This window comes from Acipenser ruthenus, chromosome 6 (assembly GCF_902713425.1).
Source record: "Acipenser ruthenus chromosome 6, fAciRut3.2 maternal haplotype, whole genome shotgun sequence".
Classification (NCBI taxonomy): domain Eukaryota; kingdom Metazoa; phylum Chordata; class Actinopteri; order Acipenseriformes; family Acipenseridae; genus Acipenser; species Acipenser ruthenus.
The window spans coordinates 37,310,064-37,331,020 of record NC_081194.1 but is presented as its reverse complement, the minus strand read 5'-3'; the positions used below and the strand labels follow the sequence as shown (position 1 = coordinate 37,331,020).

Sequence of the window (20,957 nt, the reverse complement as noted above, 5' to 3'; positions counted from 1 at the left end):
TTCACGAATCAGCCCCCAAATGTAGTCTCCCATCATGTTCTCGTTATACTGTCCTTGGTAGCGGCGTTCAAAGTCCAGTATATCCTGGTGGAAGCGCTCGCCTTGCTCCTCCGAGTACGCTCCCATGTTCTCCTTGAATTTATCAAGATGAGCATCAAGGATATGGACTTTGAGGGACATCCTACAGCCCATTGTGCCGTAGTTCTTCACCAGAGTCTCAACCAGCTCCACATAGTTTTCGGCCTTGTGATTGCCCAGGAAGTCCCGAACCACTGCGACAAAGCTGTTCCAAGCCGCTTTCTCCTTACTAGTGAGCTTCTTGGGGAATTCATTGCACTCCAGGATCTTCTTATCTGGGGTCCGATGAAGACACCGGCTTTGACCTTTGCCTCAGACAGCTTAGGGAAGAAGTCTTGAAGGTACTTGAAGGCTGCCGACTCCTTATCTAGAGCTCTGACAAATTGTTTCATAAGGCCCAATTTGATGTGCAGTGGTGGCATCAGCACCTTCCGGGGGGTCCCGGCCGTACTCATCATACTTCAAGGCGTCCAGCAAGGTCTTGATGCTGTTGTAATCCTCTTTGAGGTGCACTGAGTGAGCCAGGGGAAGAGACTGTACTTGTTACCATTATGGAGCAGCACGGCTTTGAGGCTCCTGGATGAGCTGTCAATGAAGGACAGTATAACGAGAACATGATGGGAGACTACATTTGGGGGCTGATTCGTGAAAGTGATTTACAGTATAATCGTAAATCTTGAAAAACTACTCACTTCTAAATCTTTTGTAGTCATTTTTGTATTAATTTAGTATAAATACATGTTAATTTGGATTCATATGTTGTTTTTTTCTGACTTTATGTGAACGTAAAGACACAAATCCGCCTGTTTTCTCATTGGAAATAGGTAAATTTCAAAATATCACTCCTGGTCACAAAAGCAAAGTTTGTGGGGAATAATAGCCATTTTCTATACTTTTGAGGCATAAGCAATTAGGAAATAACACTTACTACCCAGTAACTATGTGTTACATAGTGTAGTTAATATTTGTATGTTTAACCCTCTTTCTTTACAGGAACCGTCATGAGGGCATGACGGAAATTCTTAGTAAGGGGAGAGTGTATGCCCCTTTACACTGCAGATTGAACTTTACACTGCAGCGTGTCAATCAATGCAGAGCACCAATCAGGAAGGAGAATAGCCTGCACATCCCACCTTTGACAGACGGCGTTATAAGGATAAGCTCTGCCCAAAACTGGGCTTTTTCTCTTGGTTTTGTGTTGAGTGTATGTTGTGGCGGTTAAGGAGAAAAACAAGGGAGAATACGCAGATGGCCCCTGGTTTTATGAAGACGACACAGTGCGTTAAGGAAAATAAAAAAAAGACATTAGCGTTTCAACATAGTATAGCTTCAACAGTATGAGTTAGAACTGTAAATGCCGGTTAATTATATTACGACTAACATTGTGTTGGTTTAAATGGAATTAATTACCAGCTGCGATTGAAGCAAGTCAAGTCTGAGCTTGCGTGACGGTCTGACTAGGATAATTCCAGTTTGCTGGGGCATACTCCAAAGAGGCATTTGTGTGCTGAAAGGCATCGGACTGAAGTTTTCCTGCAACCTGCCAGGGCAATTTTTTGTTTTCTTCCGGAACGCTGTGCCGTTTGTCTGCTCCTATCCACAACATCTACAAAGGAAATTTGTGAGTAGCAAACATAAAAAAAGGAAAGAGTAAGAGTTTGTTGTGTATTGATATGTCAATTAAAAGATTAAAAAGTCCCCCTCAGGACTGAGAAAAAAAGCCACGAGGTGGGTGAAAGCAATTGTTTAATGTTTATGTGCACCAACGGAAAATGAATAATAAAAGGACAGTATGGGCCCCAACGAGTTATGCTAGCGCTATATAAAACAAAAGCAACAAAGTTTACACGAGTTTGCATCGCATTGGACTTGTTTTTGTTTTCTTTTTTAATGTAATATGGTATGTAAGGTGTATGTAATTATTTAATTTAGAGAAATTTGGTTTTATAGATGCTATTAAGAATAAGAGTGGAACATTTCTTATTTTGCTTTCATTACTGCAGTACCCACATTATAGAGTTTTGAACTGGTATAAAAAAAACTAACCAATATCATTTCTAAATGTATTATTATTTTTCACTGGGATTATTCTGAAGTCTTGATTTTGAGAATTAAAACTAGTTGAAACAAATGCATTTAACCATTTAATGGTGTTGATAGTAGTTGAGAACTCTACCCAGATATTTACTTATTAAATGCACTAGTGCTCATTGTCACTAAGTTGGGTCTATTATTATTATTATTATTTATTTATTTATTTATTTCCAGGTACAATAACATCTGTGTTTCATTAGAGTTGGGTGTGGGTATGTAACTGTTTAAATATATTTCTGCATATTACTGCTAAAAACATCAGGTACTCAGACAAGTAAATAAGTTCTAAATATTGCTTGTTTGTGCTCTGCTAGCTCAGAGTGACCAGAGTGGGTTACACTTATGAAAAATGCGCTTGATACTGATAAGCAAAACAATTACATCCCAAAAGTAGACAAATCTAAATCTAAAACAAAATGGCCAAAATGGTTTAATAGATCAATTTTAAAAAATATTCAGTGAAAAAAAGGCACCAGGTGTTAAATCTGGAGAAAGAAAACAACACAGAATCAATATGGGTTAGAATAATGGACAAAAATTCACAGGGCATAATAATAGGAGCATGCTATAGACCGCCAAATTCAGACGCAGAGCAAAATAATCTGTTATACGAGACATTAGAAATACGTGTAGCAAAGGAGAAGCCATACTAATTGGGGGATTTCAACTTCCCCCTATAAAATGGGAAAACCCGGTGGGGAGCACGACGGACGAAATTGAAATGGTGGAAATGACAAGTGACTGTTTCCTAACGCAATTTGTCAAGGCACCGACTAGAGGGGAGGCATGCCTTGATTCAGTCTTTTCAAATAACAAAGACAGAATAACTAAAACAGAGGTCAGAGAGCCATTGGCAAACTCAGACCACAACATGGTCTCATTTGAAGTGATTTTTAAAACCTAAAAAGTAATGACTAAAGCTAAGGTTTACAATTTTAGAAAAGCAAACTGTGAAGGTATGAAACAGAGACTGACAGAAGTAGATTGGAGTAAAATAGAGAAAACATCCACAGAAAAAAAGATGGCCGTTTTTTTAAAAATGTAGTACTAGAGGGTCAAAACAATTCATCCCAAAAGTAGACAAATCTAAATGTGAAACAAAACGGCCAAAATGGTTTAATAGATCAATTAAAAAAAATATTCAGCGAAAAAATGCACTTTACAGAGCGTTTAAAAGGGACCAAAAACAAAGTACACAGAAAGAGTACTTGGAACTCTAAACACAAGTCAAAAAGGAAGTTATAAAGGCCAAGAGAGAGATAGAAATCAATATTGCTAAGGGGGCTAAAACCAATTGCAAAATGTTTTCCCAATATTATAACAGCAGGGAACATTCAAAGAGGAGATTAAATGTCTAAGAGACACAAATGGCAAAATCATAGACAAAGAAAAAAAATAGCAACTATATTAAATGATTACTTTTCACAAGTTTTTACAAAGGAGGACACGGACAACATGCCCCACATGTCGACCTGTTCCTATCCAATTTTAAATAACTTTAGCCACCCGTCCGCTCCAGCTCATCCAGAACTCTGCTGCTCGCCTGGTGTTCTCTCTACCTCGCTTCGCCCACGCTACTCCACTACTCCGCTCGCTCCACTGGCTCCCGATCACCGCTCGCATCCAGTTCAAGACTCTTGTACTAGCCTACAGATGCCTTGATCAGACTGCACCCAGCTACCTCCAGACCCTCATCTCTCCCTACACCCCCACTCGACCTCTCCGCTCCGCCTGCACTAGAAGACTGGCTCTACCTCCGCTACGCTCCCCTGCCTCCAGAGCCCGCTCCTTCTCCACCCTTGCTCCGCAGTGGTGGAACGACCTTCCTACAGATGTCAGGACTGCCCAGTCCCTGACCACATTCCGGCGCCTCCTTAAGACTCACCTCTTCAAACAGCACCTGTAGAACTCCTCTGTTGTATCCTGGGACACTATCACCCTTCATTTAAATATGCTTTATTTTGCTCTTATCTGCCCCCTATTTTACTGCATTTAATCCTGTACCTCAGAATATTGTAATCTCCCAAGTGTTTAATCTGTAGTATTTTGTACTTAATCATATCCTGATGTAACTATCACTACTTAATCATATCCTGATGTAACTTTCACTATTATCTGCTGTATTATTGAATTGTGGTTTGTCACACTTGAGAATTATTGTATTTCTTGTTCTTATTGTATGACTTATATTGTAACACTTGAATGTATTTGTATTTGCTTGCGATTGTAAGTCCCCCTGGATAAGGGCGTCTGCTAAGAAATAAATAATAATAAAATAATAATAATAACAGAGGCAGAAGTGTTAAAGGGACTAGGAGCTCTTAAAATAAACAAATCCCCTGGGCCAGATGAGATCCTCCTAATAGTACTCAAAGAAATGAAAGAAGTTATTTACAAACCGCTAACCAAAATCATGCAACAGTCCTTTGACACAGGGGTTGTACCGACAGACTGGAAAATTGCAAACATAATACCGATCCACAAAAAGGGAGACAACCAGGTAACTACAGACCAATAAGCCTGACTTCTATTATATGTAAACTTATGGAAACTACAATAAGATCCAAAATGGAAAATTACCTATATGGTAACAATATCCTGGGAGACAGTGAGCATGGTTTTAGGAAAGGGAGATCGTGTCTAACTAACCTACTTGATTTTTTTGAGGATGCAACATCGACAATTGATAATTGCAAAAACAGGAACAGCTAAATGAAATAGAAGAAAACAAAGATAGAAAAAAACACACAAAAACCTACAGCATGGCTGGTTAATGTACTTAAAGAAAAAAATATGGACATTCATTTTATGGAAATAAGTCCCAAAAATCTAAACAACATTAAGGGAATTTGGAAAGTTTAGCTGGGGACAAGTATTCAGTCTCCAGTTTTATAATGCTGAGTTGGACTAAATACATATTTTAACAGTAGAAGTTTTAACATCTCTGCTGACAGCGAGTTTAAAACCAGCAATAATGTATAACTGTCAGTCAGGAAAACTCTTAGAAAAGCAGGTAAAGACAAGGCCAGAACCCCCCCCCCCCCGAATTACCGGCCTGGATTTGAAGTGTCTGTGGGAAACGGAGGTACTGTCCCCTGACACCACGGTCAGATTGGTGCGTAAAGTATAGTTTGATCGTCAACTTAATCTGGCATGACTTGGACACGAGGGTGTCCGACAACTAACAAAAACATATTTTGAGATCCAAAAGGATGAATACATACTAGAATATGTGTTCCTTGCATACAACAAGTTCACAAACTCACTTCAAGATCCGGCTTCAGTCTCCGTCGCAGCTGCTCCCTTCGTAGTGTCATTTGAAACTCTACCCATCATCACAGCTTGTGGTCAGTCCTCTTGTTTCTAGTGAGATGGTAGTTTCGATTCAGAAATTCACAACAAACGAACATGTGCAATTTTTTTTTAATAAGCGAACAATGGATTAAATTAAATAAAATTTGGGACTATATTACACTGCGGATGTATACACAATAAAAGTTTCTGGTTTTGTCTTAATTTAAATGTGTTTTAATTATTTTTCTTCCCACAAATGACAGGTAGCCGTGTTATAAGCGGTATAAACCACTTCAGGCCGTGCGGTTCCAATGATATACACCACTTCTGGGTGGTTAAGGCCCTCGGCTAATGCGTGGTATATATCATGGGACCCGCACGGCCCGTCATGGTTTATACGTTACATATTTACCTATGTTGTGTACAAATATGAAAGTAAAAGTTTGGTAAAACTGGTTGCTGTAAATGCAATATGGTATTGTAACTGCATACTGTTTATGTAAGAAAAGCTTTCTGCATTATATGTTCATTTTGTCATAATGATAATAAAAACAAAAAATGTTTTATTGATAAGGTCAAGATTGTAAAACTATTTGAAGAACATGTGTGCACACAGAGTAGTCATCAGCCTTTGCACCAGAGTATGCAAGCAGCTAAAAATGTGTACTGGTCTGTACTTTCTTTCCTTATTAGAACTTACTGTTCATCGGATCGTGGAGGATATCAGCCATATTTGTACACGTCTACAATCGGACTCCATTTTAACAGTTTGTCACATTATTGGAGATGGTAAATAAGGACTGATTTCATTCCAAAATATTATACAAACATATATTTTGACACATGTTTGTGTTGGACTGAGCTGAATGATATACAGTAGTTTTCATTGTGGGATTACTGAAGTTTGGTTACAAGTTTCAATTAAGAACATATTTTGTTTATGCTGTTTTTATTTTATTTCGTATTATTTGTGAAACCTACTGATACTGGATTTATTGAATTGAAAACTGTAATGTTGTATAGACGATGTTGTACCTTGTTTGCTGCATATGAATCACTGTGTGCATTGAATTAAGTGCACTGCATAAAACAATTGGTACCACTGCACTGATGAGTTCCGTTATGTTTTGTATAACCTTATTGAAACAACAGCAATAAAATTACACTGAAGCTGAGAACTAAAATATATTTTTTATTAACTTACCAGTTTAGAAATACTGGTTTATGATAACTTAGGTTACACATTATAAAGTACTATAGAAACCATACAAATGTTTCGCTTCTTTTTCAACACAATATTTTTTTTTTTCTTTTTTTAAATGTTACGTATTTTTATGATGTATTCTGCTTAGAGATCCATGTATAAAAATGTGTTATTATATGACCCAAGAGACCATACAATACTTCCTGAAAGTTTTGTTAAAAAATATGACCTGTACTGTGCAGTAGGGGGTGGGACAAAGTTGGTGCTGCATTGTTTTGATTTAGGTTGCTAAAATCTAGTTTTCAGCATTGGAGGTAAAATAGTAGAAATGGACGACAAAAAAAGCAAAGTATATTTTGGCTGTTGATCGTTTCAAGATATTTCCCAAAGAAACTGTAATGCAGACTGAGGTAATTGTTTTCCATATCTTAATGTGTATTTGGAGAAAATACGATCGATTGCTATTTAGCTTCAGAATCACACATTAAACAAAAGGCTACTACAGAGGCTGCTGAACAGAACGTAAAATAAACAGTTTTCAGAAACCAAACTGGAAAGTCAGCGCAGACAAGAAGTATTCCTGTCTGCAAGTTAATCAGTACTAAAACGATCCAGCACAGCCACCTCGCTTCAACCTGCTGTTACAGTTGGAATTTTAGACCCGAATAGCCACGTCTTCTTTGTTTTGACTCGGTACTAATAAAATAAATTATTGGATGGAACAAATAACATGACAACGAACGTGCTGCATACATAGACTTTATTAAAGTATGCCAGATGCCCTTATGTAACCGAGTTTTTGGGCTGTTTCTAATCGATTTCCACATCTGTATAACTTGGCAAAGCTTTGCCTTAACTTCCAACCAATTCAGTGGATGCAGAACGTGCAGTCTCAATGTATGGGCAAGTCAGCCTTTAACAAATGCCAGCACTCTGTTTTAGTAAGTGAAAAATACGTAAATTTACCGTGATTTAAGTAGACCCCTATTTATAAGCAATAATAGACACTACTATTGATTATTTTCTCAAAAATAAAATAAGTTATTCTTTCCAAGGAAAAAAAATACCTGTTAAATTTAGTTCATGAAGTAATATCTGTTTATATCCACTTGTTGTTTGATATTTGAAACTGTTGTAAATATATATATATATATACATATATACACATGAGATATAATAAATGTTCTAAAATAATGTAAAAAATGTCAAATACATGGGATTTACAGTGTTTTTCCATGTCTTTCTTACCTAACAAGTTTCTCTGAAGCAGGCTCTCCATGCTGCCAAAACTGCCTCTGCCCTTTGGACACTAAATGCCCCTCTAAATGATGTCACACACATACATACAAAAAATAATCCATCCCCTATCCAATGATATGTGTTTCAAGACTGTACTACAAAGTACGGTGGCCATGTAAGTCATCAAAACAAAGTGCGTTTTTTATCGGGTTACACAATCACAGTCCTAGAAGCCCACTTCAATATGATCGTGTTAACACAATCTCGGGCTTTAAAAGGTTAAAGATGCTATTTCAGATGTGTGAACTCAGATTATTGTTAACAGTATCATGCAAATACATGAACACTAGTTTATGCTTTTACAAATAGAACCAAACTTACCTTTGTAATGTCTCGACAAGTCCATTTGTTTGTGGGTGGTAGGGTGATGACAGACTTTTAATATTCAGTAACTTACACTATAAGGAGTTAATCTATAAATAGAAGACAAAATCTTAGCAAATCATTTTGACTATTAGTATAGAATGATTTACAGTTTTAATAAATTAAACAGAATTCTACCTGGTGCAACATTCCATCATATGGGTACAAGATGTAAATTCCAACAGATAATATAGTCTGGTTTTAATACAAATAGCATTTCACTGTAATGTACACAGTACAGTTTTAGAGTGAAGAATAAAACTCTTTCTATGATCCCATCAAACCATTTTTTACTGTTAGACAACACTTTGGCAGCAATGCTATTTTAATTTCAAATTTTTACAGGCATGGTTTAGCTGCCGACGAGCTGTAATTTCATAACTTTTGTTACGATGACAAAACACGTCATATCTCAGCCGTCCAACCAGCAATTTTGTTTTTTTAAAGTGTGGGTCATAGCCATGACTACGGGGCTTGTCATGATACCATTGGTTTAGGGCTAGGGTGGACGGGACATATAATATTTTGATTGCAAGGACAAGCCTCTGCCGGTGCCATTGTGACTGAGTGCCCAGCAGATTATTATTATTATTATTATTATTATTTATTTCTTAGCAGACGCCCTTATCCAGTGCGACTTACAATTGTTACACAAGATATCACATTATTATTTTTTATTTTTTTTACATACAATTACCCATTTATACAGTTGGGTTTTTACTGGAGCAATCTAGGTAAAGTACCTTGCTCAAGGGTACAACAGCAGTGTCCCCCACTGGGGATTGAACCCATGACCCTCCGGTCAAGAGTCCAGAGCCCTAACCACTACTCCACACTGCTGTCCATTTGTTTGTGGGTGGTAGGGTGATGACAGACTTTTAATATTCAGTAACTTACACTATAAGGAGTTAATCTATAAATAGAAGACAAAATCTTAGCAAATCATTTTGACTATTAGTAGGGATTTAAATTTTAAAAAATAATAATAATGATCTCATTGCTGAATTCTCTACCCTGGTCTGTCAATATGCGTTTTGGTTCCCTGAATTGATGAACTAATTTGACTAGACAGTCCATCACCTCTTCTGCAGATTTTGTTTTCAGGGGAAAAGCTTTGACCCATGATGTGTAATAATCCATGAGATTCGAAGTTGTGGATCTTCGGTTTTACAATACATAGGGTGCTAATCTAAATATCATCTAAACGGTAAGTACTTGGGCTAAATAGTCATATAGTTGTTGTTTTTCTTCAACTTTATATTGTTTTTTTTGTGCTGAGTACATATGCAGTGTTTTTTTTTCTTTCGTTGTTTCGTGTGTGTGCGCGCTTGCTTGCTGGGCAGGGCTAATTTATGACTGCTAAAGACAAGAGTAACTACTGTACCAACATCACATTTTTTTTTTAAACATCTTTCTTATAGTTAGTTTCATATAGGTTTTTATTTTAGACCTTGTTTTTCCATTTTTTGAACTTATTTCTCCTCAGAAGGCAAAACTGATAGGTCTATCGCATGTGATGCAAAGTTAGGTGTTTGTGTATGTCTGTGTTTTACTTTTTCTAGTCGATTCATTATTTATCTGTAGTCATTATTATTTAGCTATGCATCTATTATTTTCTTAACTTATTTTTTTATTCAATGTGTAAAATAATAAATTTTTATTATTATTAATTGGTATTTATTTTAATGTTTATGTGGGTGTGTGTAAGCCAGGAAATGGATGGAGACAATCAGCTCTAGTATCTGGTTCAGTCACTGAAGAGGAGGAGGGCCCTGACTGAGGAAGAGATCGAAGGCATGGATGCCATGCAGGCTGACCTCCTTGATGAAGAGCTGCTGCAGGTGGATGAGGAGGAGAGTGATCTGGAGGAGCCCCAGCCCAGCACTTCAACTGCAGGGTAGTTTTGAAAATAAATAAATACAGCACAATATGGAAGGTTTTTTTTTCGTCTCTCTCCCTCCCAAATAAAATTCTTAATTTCAAAGGTTTATTTGTAATACACTTTTTTTTCAAATAAAAAAATAAACATTTTACTTGAAATGTAATGGAAGTTTTCAATCCCCCTTGAACCTAAGTATGGTAAGGGGTTTTCCTTCCAGGTCCTTTATCCCAGCCCGCGTGTTGACTCAATGAGGAGACGTTGTAGTTCAATCAAAAGCTTTTAATAAGTTTGCAAACTGGCACGCTCAACAAAGTAACACAGACTCTGTTAGCAATAGGCAGAGACGCACACCGAGCTAATTTTAAATGCAGCTTATATAGTTTTCTGGAACATCATACAGAAGAAGGAAACTAAACAGTGTAACCATATAAGGATTGGTTATAAGACTTAAAGGAAGTGGAGACCATATAGGGTCACAGTCAGTCTATAGAACAGGAAATTATCTCCATTCCAGAGAATCATAAAAACAGTCATAAGACAAGTGCACGCTAGACATGACAGCTAAAATTAGATCAAACTGGTTGTTCCTTGTTACCCACAAGGTTTGTTTACTTTAGATTCTCATTGGTTCATCTGAATAGAGAGGTTAATAATAAGTCTCTGATTAGTTGTTGCTACCCCTGTCGGTGGGGGGTAGTTCAGGTAGACTTTCTAGAAGCTTCTCAACAGTTACGTGTGGCGCTGTGCCAAAAGGAAGTTTATGTCTGTCATACCTCTAAAAGTATATAAAATATAAAAGAGAAATAAACATACACAAACCACTTTTTCTACCTTATTTCAGTTCCCAGTATCCTAGAGATACCGGGCAGGGCTAGTTCTTACCCTCATTGTTCCATCTATAAGCTCTTTGTACTGTTAATGCTGTGTCTAGCTTTATTGAGCTATTTAATGTCATTTAGGCAATACCTTATAAGAAAATAATCCACTACAATAACTTGTGTGTTGTTTCTTTATTTTTATACTGAAATATAATTGTATCTCAAACAGGGCAATAGTGTTTCCAGTCTCACTTTTTGCCAAGTTTTAACCCTAGTCGCCGTTGCCATTTCGGAGGTTGATTTTTGTAAAATACTATGCATTGCAAAACCTTATCTAGCTCTGCAACTGTACAAGATATTTCATTTCTGATTTCAGATTTGAAATCCATGACAAATTGTGAAGGTACAATATACTGTAAGTTTTTTTTTTATATGAAACTTGGAAAGAGGTTGAAATTGGCAATTTTTAAAAAATGTTATTTATTATTTTACATTTGTCATTCGGAGGTTGGTTTTTTTGTAAAATACTATGCATTGTAAAAGCTTATCTAGCTCTGCAACTGTTCAAGATATTTCAATTCTGATTTCAGATTTGAGATCCTTGGAACAATATGCTGTAAGTTTTTTTTATATAACACTTGGAAAGAGGTTGAAATTGTCAATTTTTAAAAATATTATTTAGAATTTTTCATATTTCGATAATTTTTTGGGGGGTGTAGCTCATATGAAAAAAAAAATCACCCCACAACAAAATAAATTACATCAATGGAAAGATCTTCTTAATGACTTTCTGTAGGTGTATTGGGTTTTAATTTCTGATTTAAGGTTCCAAAACTACAAGCGTTTAAACAGAGTGTTCATATTTATGACTGAATATGGTCATTCCCCGTATGCAGCATAGGGTTAAATAAACGTATAGTATTTGTGTATAACAACTTGCTGAATTAGATTACAAAATAGTTGTAATCTATTTCAGTTGAGATGAGTTGCTAACAATACTGAATGACATGCAAATGTAGTGACTAACAATTATATTTACACACACACAAGAAAATGAATGTACTATTGCCTTAAGCATACACCACTACTACAAATAATAAATACAAAATAAATTAATGGTACTTTACCTATTCGCTCAAATTTAGCACATCTTTGACGAATAGTTGATTTCCGCTACTTTGTAGCTCCAGTCAGGTATCTCTTTGTGATGTAATCCATTATTTCTGTTAATTACACTTTGGTCCATTTTATAAAAACAGAATACAGTAATGAGCTGGGCATTATATCTTGCTTGACTAAAACAACAGCATTTGTCCTGAAAAGGCAAATTCACTAATTTCCTAAATGCATAATTTCCCTAATTTTGAGAGCTTGGGTTTGTAGCAGACAGTGCAGTCAAGTCAGGTTATTAAGAACATAAGAAAGTTTACAAACGAGAGGAGGCCATTCAGCCCATCTTGCTCGTTTGGTTGTTAGTAGCTTATTGATCCCAGAATCTCATCAAGCAGCTTCTTGAAGGATCCCAGGGTGTCAGCTTCAACAATATTACTGGGGAGTTGGTTCCAGACCCTCACAATTCTCTGTGTAAAAAAGTGCCTCCTATTTTCTGTTCTGAATGCCCCTTCATCTAATCTCCATTTGTGACCCCTGGTCCTTTTTCTTTTTTCAAGTCAAAGAAGTCCCCCGGGTTGACATTGTCTATACCTTTTAGGATTTTGAATGTTTGAATCAGATCACCGCGTAGTCTTTGTTCAAGACTGAATAGATTCAATTCTTTTAGCCTGTCTGCATACGACATGCCTTTTAAAAAGGGGGTAATTCTGGTCGCTCTTCTTTGCACTCTTTCTAGAGCAGCAATATCCTTTTTGTAACGAGGTGACCAGAACTGAACACAATATTCTAGATATTAATATATTAATATCTATTCTTGGATATTAATATAGACTGTTTAAACTAAACTGTTTAATGTTCTCCCCCCCCCATCTCTTGGTCAAAGTAGACAAATGCAGCTTTGTGAAGCCATAAGATTTCCTTAGGCTGAGGCATTTGTAAAGCATTAGATCTCTTCATAAAAGGCCATATACATGTCCTTTGCATTTTTGGCATTGGTTTGACTTCAATGAGTGTGTCATTTGCATACACCCATTTTCCAGTAGCACCCACTGAATCAACACCCTGTCCCTGGTGTATGATAATGGAAGCTAATTGGTCATTCCTGTTGATTGAATAAGTTCCAGGAATCATTGCCCAGTTGTCATTTCTATAAATGAGTTCTTCCAAACACATAGAATCTGTATCAGCAGGTATATATAGAGGATAAACATGCAACACCTCTCGGTTCGATGAGCAGTAGTTACATGTAGTAGAATGTCATGACTTATTGTGACCAAAACCATGCAAGATACTTCAGGACAAATTTCAGACAATTTGGTGAGAAACTGCAACATCTTGCTGCTCACCTCTATTGAAATGTTCTCCTACGAAGTGACAAATATCCACAGTAGTTAGAGACGCAGTGGATGGCAAGTGATCCTATTTGTGAACAAAGCTCCTGTTAGCCTCTTGTTGACAGTGTTTTAATGAATCCTTCAGAGGTTGCAAGTGAAGAAAGCACTGCAATGTTGCATTTGCATAGCATGAGGTGAAATTGGGGTTGCTCAAGCCTCTGAATGTATGTGTAACTGAAAGTGTTCTCTTAGAAGATTGAGGCTTTTGCTGTTCCTGAACATTAATGATGGCTTGGTGAATGAAATGCGCATGATCTTTTACCTTGTGTCCATTGTGCGTGTTAGTCTCCTTCAAGCTTATCATAAAGCCCTCTGAGCCGATGGTTCTCTTCAACTGCAGTTTAATATGCGTAAATGCAGGTGGGGTCAAAGTTGATAAGGTGGATACCGCTTAAGGAAGTAACTGTGGAAAGTGCAACAAAACTTTGTCCATAGGAGAAAATGGAGTTACCAAGATCCATCCTAACTGTTTTAGAGTCATACCCTGGCATTTGTGAATGGTGATTGCATGAGCACCAACGACTGGGAACAGCTCTCGAACAAAGTAGACTCTATCCATGATTTCAAACTTTGAGCGTAAACATTGAAAGGTATGGGTGACTCCATTGTTAAATTTGATGGTTATGACCACACTTGTGTTTTCCAGATAGTAGGAAACAGCTTGAAGCTTCCATATTGCCCCATTGATGAGACCAGTGGCAATATCAATGTTCTTGCGAATTTGCTTAATACAAATGCAAATGTGATACATTTACTACCAAACTAAATACAAATGCAAATATGTGACTGTGACAGGGTGGCTGGGCGGTGACGTCAAGGCAGAAGCAGGAACGTAAACACTGACACCAAGTACTTCCTTTAAAGGCGGTGTGCGTCATTTTATTTAAATAATACAAAAATAAATAAAAGGTTTAAACAGAAAACACTTGCTCACAGAGCAAACAATAAAAGGTTTAAATAAAACAAGTCTCGAACACAAAATGATAAATACAGGTCAGGCTGGGCAGTCGCTGTCACTGTTCCTGTATATTTTAAAGTTTAAGTTTTGTTTTCTCTCTCCTCGCTCTCTCCACACTTGCTCCTCATACACCCACCCGGAACATGGAGAGCTGCAGGCTTTTTATACCGTGGCCGAGGGGTTTAACTAGCTGGCAATTATTCTCTTACCCCTCGGCCACAATCTGCACGGGTAGAATTATATGCATGACTGCCAGCTAATTCAATAATAACTAGCTGACAGTCACACATTCCCACGAGGTATTTTAAAACAAACAAAAACAGACTGAGCTTCGCCGTCAATACAGATACACTAATAAATCATAAAACAAAACAAATACAAAATAACAATCTGCACAGGGGCGGAGGGGGAAACCCCGTTCTAAAAATAAACAAATAAATACGTACTGGGCTCCTCGCCCTGTTACAGTGACAAATGTTAAATGGACTTCAAATACTTTCCCATACAATAAATGTTAATTTAGTCACATGAATTTGCAGAGGCCTTTATCCAAGGTGACATACAAGGAAAGCAGTTTATATAATAACAACATAAACACAGTAATCACGTAGTTCATAATAATTAACAGGTATGTACCAATATAGGAAGCAACTTACATAAAACAGTGTTTCCCAATCTTGGTCCTGAGGACCCAGTGTTTGCTGATTTTTGTTCCAACTGAGCTTCAAATTACAAATTGAACCATCAATTGAATGAATAATGTCTAATCAGAGCATTTTAATTATTTGTAGCTCTTAAATGGCTGGCTGCACAGGCCTCAATTAGCACTAATCTAGGACTATCTAATGTTAACTCAGGTAAGGTTAGACCAAAATTAGTGCTGATCAGGGTTTGTGAAAGCAGCCAAAAGAGTTGGATATTATTATCATTATTATTATTATTTATTTATTAGCATTTGTTAGAAATTTCAAGTTATTTCTAACATTGCATTAAGTCACTAATTGTTAGTTCAATTGGGGGATCAATTTAATAATTGAGAACTCAGTTGGAACACAGACAGCAGACACAGTGGGCCCGCAGGACCAGGTTTGTAAAAAACTGACATAAATGAAGAGATATATATGTATATATTTATATATTGTGAATGAACCGCTGCCACTCTGGTTCTTTTCCCCTTTAAAAATACTGACCCACACACAAAAGTATAGTTTTCCAGCACGGTTGAGCTATTTTTTTAAATTTACAAACACAAAAAACAAACCAAAACACAAAATAAACACCTAGCCTATCCACAAAAAGGAAGACAAAACCGAACCAGGTAACTACAGACAAATAAGCCTGACTTCTATTATATGTAAACTTATGGAAACTATAATGAGATCCAAAATGGAAAATTACCTATATGGTAACAATATCCTGGGAGACAGTCAACATGGTTTTAGGAAAGGGAGATTGTGTCTAACTAACCTGCTTGATTTTTTTGAGGATGCAACATCGACAATGAATAATTGCAAAGCATACAACATGGTTTATTTAGATTTCCAGAAAGCTTTTAACAAACTCCCGCATAAAAGATTAATTCTCAAACTGAACACAGTAGGGATTCAAGGAAATGCATGCACATGGATTAGGGAGTGGTTAACATGTAGAAAACAGAAAGTACTGATTAGAGGAGAAACCTCTAAATGGAGCGAGGTAACCAGTGGTGTACCACAGGGATCAGTATTAGGTCCTCTGCTATTCCTGATCTACATTAATGATTTAGATTCTGGTATAGTAAGCAAACTTGTTAAATTTGCAGACAACACAAAAATAGGAGAAGTGGCAAACACTGTTGCAGCAGCAAAGGTCCTTCAAAATGATCTAGACAGCATTCAGAACTGGGCAGACACATGGCAAATGACATTTAATAGAGAAAAGTGTAAAGTATTGCATGCAGGCAATAAAAATGTGCATTATAAATATCATATGGGAGATACTGAAATTGAAGAAGGGAACTATGAAAAAGACCTAGGAGTTTATGTTGACTCAGAAATGTCTTCATCTAGACAATGTGGGGAAGCTATAAAAAAGGCCAAAAAGATGCTTGGATATATTGTGAGAAGTGTTGAATTTAAATCAAGGGAAGTAATGTTAAAACTTTACAATACATTAGTAAGACCTCACCTAGAATATTGTGTTCAGTTCTGGTCACCTCATTATAAAAAGGATATTGCTGCTCTAGAAAGAGTGCAAAGAATTATTCTGGGTTTAAAAGGCATGTTGTATCCAGACAGACAGGCTAAAATAATTTAATCTGTTCAGTCTTGAACAAAGAAGACTACGCGGCGATCTGATTCAAACTTTCAAAATCCTAAAAGGCATAGACAATGTCGACCCAGGGGACTTCTTTGACCTGAAAAAAGAAAAAAGGACTAGGGGTCACAAATGGAGATTAGATAAAAGGGCATTCAAAACAGAAAATAGGAGGCACTTTTTTACACAGAGAATTGTGAGGGTCTGGAACCAACTCCCCAGTAATGTTGTTGAAGCTGACACCCTGGGATCCTTCAAGAAGCTGCTTGATGAGATTCTGGGATCAATGAGCTACTAACAACCAAACGAGCAAGATGGGCTGAATGGCCTCCACTTGTTTGTAAACTTTCTTATGTTCTTATGTTCTTCTTATGTTCTTATGTCTCCATCACCGCCACCAGCAGAGGGAGAGAGCCTGCTGGTCCCGTCTCCACCACCTCTGACGACAGGAGAAGAGCAACAGGAGCTGCCTCTGTCTCCACCACCGCCACCAGCAGAGGGAGAGTACCTGCTGGTCCTGTCGCCACCAGCAGATGGAGCATGCCTGCTGGTTTCCCCGCTGCAGCCAGAAGGGGAGGAGCCCCTGCCGCCTTCTCCACCAGAAGGGGAGGTGCTCCTGCCTCCTTCGTCGCCAGAAGGGGAGGAGCCCCTGCCGCCTTTGCCGCCAGAAGGGGAGGAGCCCCTGCCGCCTTTGCCGCCAGAAGGGGAGGAGCCCCTGCCTCCTTCGCCGCCAGAAGGGGAGTAGCCCCTGCTGCCTTCGCCAGGAGAAGAGCAGCAGGAGCTGTCTCTGCCTCCACCACCACCACCCAAGGGAGAGGAGCAGGAGCTGCTTCTCCCTTCAAGAGAGGACGGACCGGGACAGGAGGCTGGCGGTCTGCAGCCGCCCTTACATAGGTTGCTGAGCCGAGCAAGGGGGAAAACTGCTGGGTCGCAGCAGCTGAGAAGAGGGCCAACCCCAGCACAACTGCTGGTCCTGGCTCCCCTCCTGCAATCACCTCCCGAGGGTCCGCTGCCACCGTCGCCTCCTGAGGGACCGCTGCCGCCCTATCGTGCATCGCCCGGGGATGCCAGTTCGCCGTGTCCCGTGGATGTCAGTTCACCGTTGCCCAGGGATGCCAGTTCGCCATCGCCCGGGGATGCCTGCCTTGCACCGCCCGGGGATGCCTACCTTGCACCGCCCAAGGATGCCTGCCTTGCACCGCCCAAGGATGCCTGCCTTGCACCGCTTAGGGATGACACATCTGCATCGTCTGGGGCTATCTGCTGCTCCGCATCGCCTGGGGCTGCCTGCTGCTCCGCATCGCCTGGAGCTGCCTGCTGCTCCGCATTTACATTTACAGGGTACGAGGAAGATGTGGAGCTCCCGCTGCCGCCGCAATGGCCAGGGGCTCCCCTCCCGAGTTTGCCTCCTGAGGGTCCGCTGCTGCTGTCGTCGCCTCCCGAGGGTCCTGCTTCGCCTGGGGTAGCCAGGGGTCCTGCTTCACCTGGGGTCGCCGGGGGTCCTATGTGGCAGCAGGAAGTATTGTGGCCGGAGCCCCACGGAGGGGAGCTGCCAACCACGAAGAAGGGGGGAGCGGTCAGGAGACCAGCTCCCCCAGCTGCACTTTCGCAGCCTGGGGTTGAGTGGCCGGAGCCCCAAAAAGGGGAGCTTCCAGCCAGGAAGAAGGGGGGGGGGGGGGGGGTGGTCAGGAGACCAGCTCCCCCCTAGCCGCACTTCCGTGGCAGGAAGTACGGTGGCCGGAGCCCCACAATGGGGAGCTGCCTGCCATGAAGAAAGGGGGGGGGGGGATCAGATCTGCTCCCCCAGCCTCACTTTCACGGCAGGACATAGTGTGGCTGAAGCCCCAGACGAGGGAGCTGTTAGCCATGAAGAAGTGGGGGGTAGAGGACATTCCACCATGGCCACCCCCAGAAAAACCTTGCTTCCCCCTCTTCCGGGACTTTGAGACTGAGGGGGAGGTGGCCGTTGGGGCCAAGTGTGCATTGCACAAGTGGGGGAAATGTAGCAGGGCGGTAGAGAGCCCTGCTGTGTAAATGTATTTATTTATTTTTAGAACAGGGTTTCCCCCTCCGCCCCGTGTTATTTTGTATTTGTTTTGTATTATTATTATTATTATTATTATTATTATTATTATTATTATTATTATCGTTATGTATTTATGTATAGATGATGGCAAAGCACCGTGGGTATTGTTTTTGTATTTATTTATTGTTTTGTAAATATGACGACGTAGCCGTGCGTTTTGTTTGTTATTGTTTTATTTACAATGTGTTCTGGCAGAGGCGAGAGTGGGTACTCTTCCTCTGCCAGGAATAATTAAAAAAAACCTCGTGCAGAAGGTGGCCATCTCCCGAATTAATTAAGTGATTAATTTGTTGCTAATCGGGAGATGGTCACCTGCATATAAGCCTGCAGTTCTCTGTGCTCTAGGTGGGTGTGGTAGTTGCGGAGAGAGCGAGAGGAGCGAGAGACAAAACGTAACTTAAATAGTAATACAGGAACAGTGAAGGCTACTGCCCAGCCTGACCTGTGTTGTTTTTGTGTTCGTGACTTGTTTTTGTTTAACTATTTTATTTCGCTCTGTGAGCAAGTTTATTTTTGTTAAAACCTTTTTATTTATTTTTGTATTATTAACTGCAGTAATTGTCTGGTGTCAGTGTTTTTTCAGTTCCTGTTTGTGGCCTGACATCAGACGACTCAGCCAGCCTCTCTCTCTCTCTCTCTCTCTCTCTCTCTCTCTCTCTCTCTCTCTCTCTCTCTCTCTCTCTCTCTCTCTCTCTCTCTCTCTCTCTCTCTCTCTCTCTCTCTCTCTCTCTCTCTCTCTCTCTCTCTCTCTCTCTCTCTCACCCACCCATTTTTTTGTTAGGATGTGTTGTTGTGGTTGTTCCACCCCGTTGTTTATTGCCTACATGTTATTTTTTAGTCAAAACCTTTCCCTATGACTAAATAAATAAATATATTTAATTTCAGCAATTGTGCAGCCTCACAACTGTGTGAAGAGTGAACTGTGTGGGGATTAATTTAGGGGAGTTAGATGCCACAACAGATTATTTTAGTGTGTCAGAGAGTAGGACCTCCCTTTTAGTTTACCTTGCAACTGTGGCTAAACGTGCTGTGTGTCTATGCTCGTTTTCTGAACTCCTTGTTGCTTGCTGCTGGGCTACTCAGCGGATTGTATTTAATTTGCTAGTTCAAATCGTTGTTGCTGGGGTAACTATCCCTGCCTTTAACAATTGTAATTTAAGTTTTGTAAACTGTGCTGGGCTGTGTTGGATCGTGAGGTTGATCAGAACATTGTGTTAAGAATATTGTGTTAAGCCTACAGGATAGTATAAATTGGCAAACAGTGTCTTAGAATGCCAGCTGTTCTAAGCGTATAGCATAGCTAGAGTCTAAATAATAACCGACTACAAGGTTTCTTTTCTTAGCGAAAACTTTGTTTTATTTTTTCTTTGTAATTGTCACGAACTGTGTCGATCTGTATAAAGTATCAAACAACAAAATATATTTGCTGAAACTGAGCTCTTAGTTTGTGCTGAAAAAAACACACGTGGAATTCTTTCTCCCTGTCTTGTTAACTTCTTCCTGTCTGTTCTATTTCCTTTAAAGCAAAGGCTTTTGGTCATTGTAGTCATTCAATGAACTCGAAATTCTTAACAGAACCTTAAAAATAGTTACAACACGCTCCGGCCCCATGAACTTGGTTCATCCCTAGTTTAGATTTCCAGAGGGTACAAAAGCTGGATTGGGCGTCTCAACAGAGTCCCTGAAGACAAGCGAAGGGAACAGGATCTGACTTGTCCATCACGTCCAGGAAACAGTTCCATGACTCTTCCAGTTCTCCACATCTGCCTTGGCAGCTTGTCCTCGCTGATAAGAACTACATCACCCACGGTCAGCATGGTAGGTTGTGTTGCATTGCTACAGTGCGCTGACTTGAGATCCAACAAATACTCCTTTCGCCAGCAGGTCCAGAAACTGTTCACGAGTCTTTGCCGGTATTTCCACCTCTGGGACATCTCTTCCCTGCTAGGATTAGGTGGCTGATCGACAGATGGAAACTTCTGAGGTGGTAATGAGATGAGTCGTTGTCCAACTAGGAAATGTGCTGGTGTCAGTGGTTGTGGTTCGCCAACCTCAATGTGAACAAAGGTCAACGGTCTG

General features: G+C 39.5%; 1 long non-coding RNA gene across 1 annotated transcript; it reads left to right on the top strand.

Annotated features, from left to right (window-relative positions):
- The first annotated feature begins 1,281 nt into the window (after positions 1 to 1,281).
- LOC131737375 (uncharacterized) lies at positions 1,282 to 6,573 on the top strand. Its single transcript, XR_009328992.1, has 2 exons — positions 1,282 to 1,699; positions 6,160 to 6,573. It is a non-coding gene; the product is annotated as an uncharacterized LOC131737375 (long non-coding RNA).
- Positions 6,574 to 20,957: the final 14,384 nt, after the last annotated feature.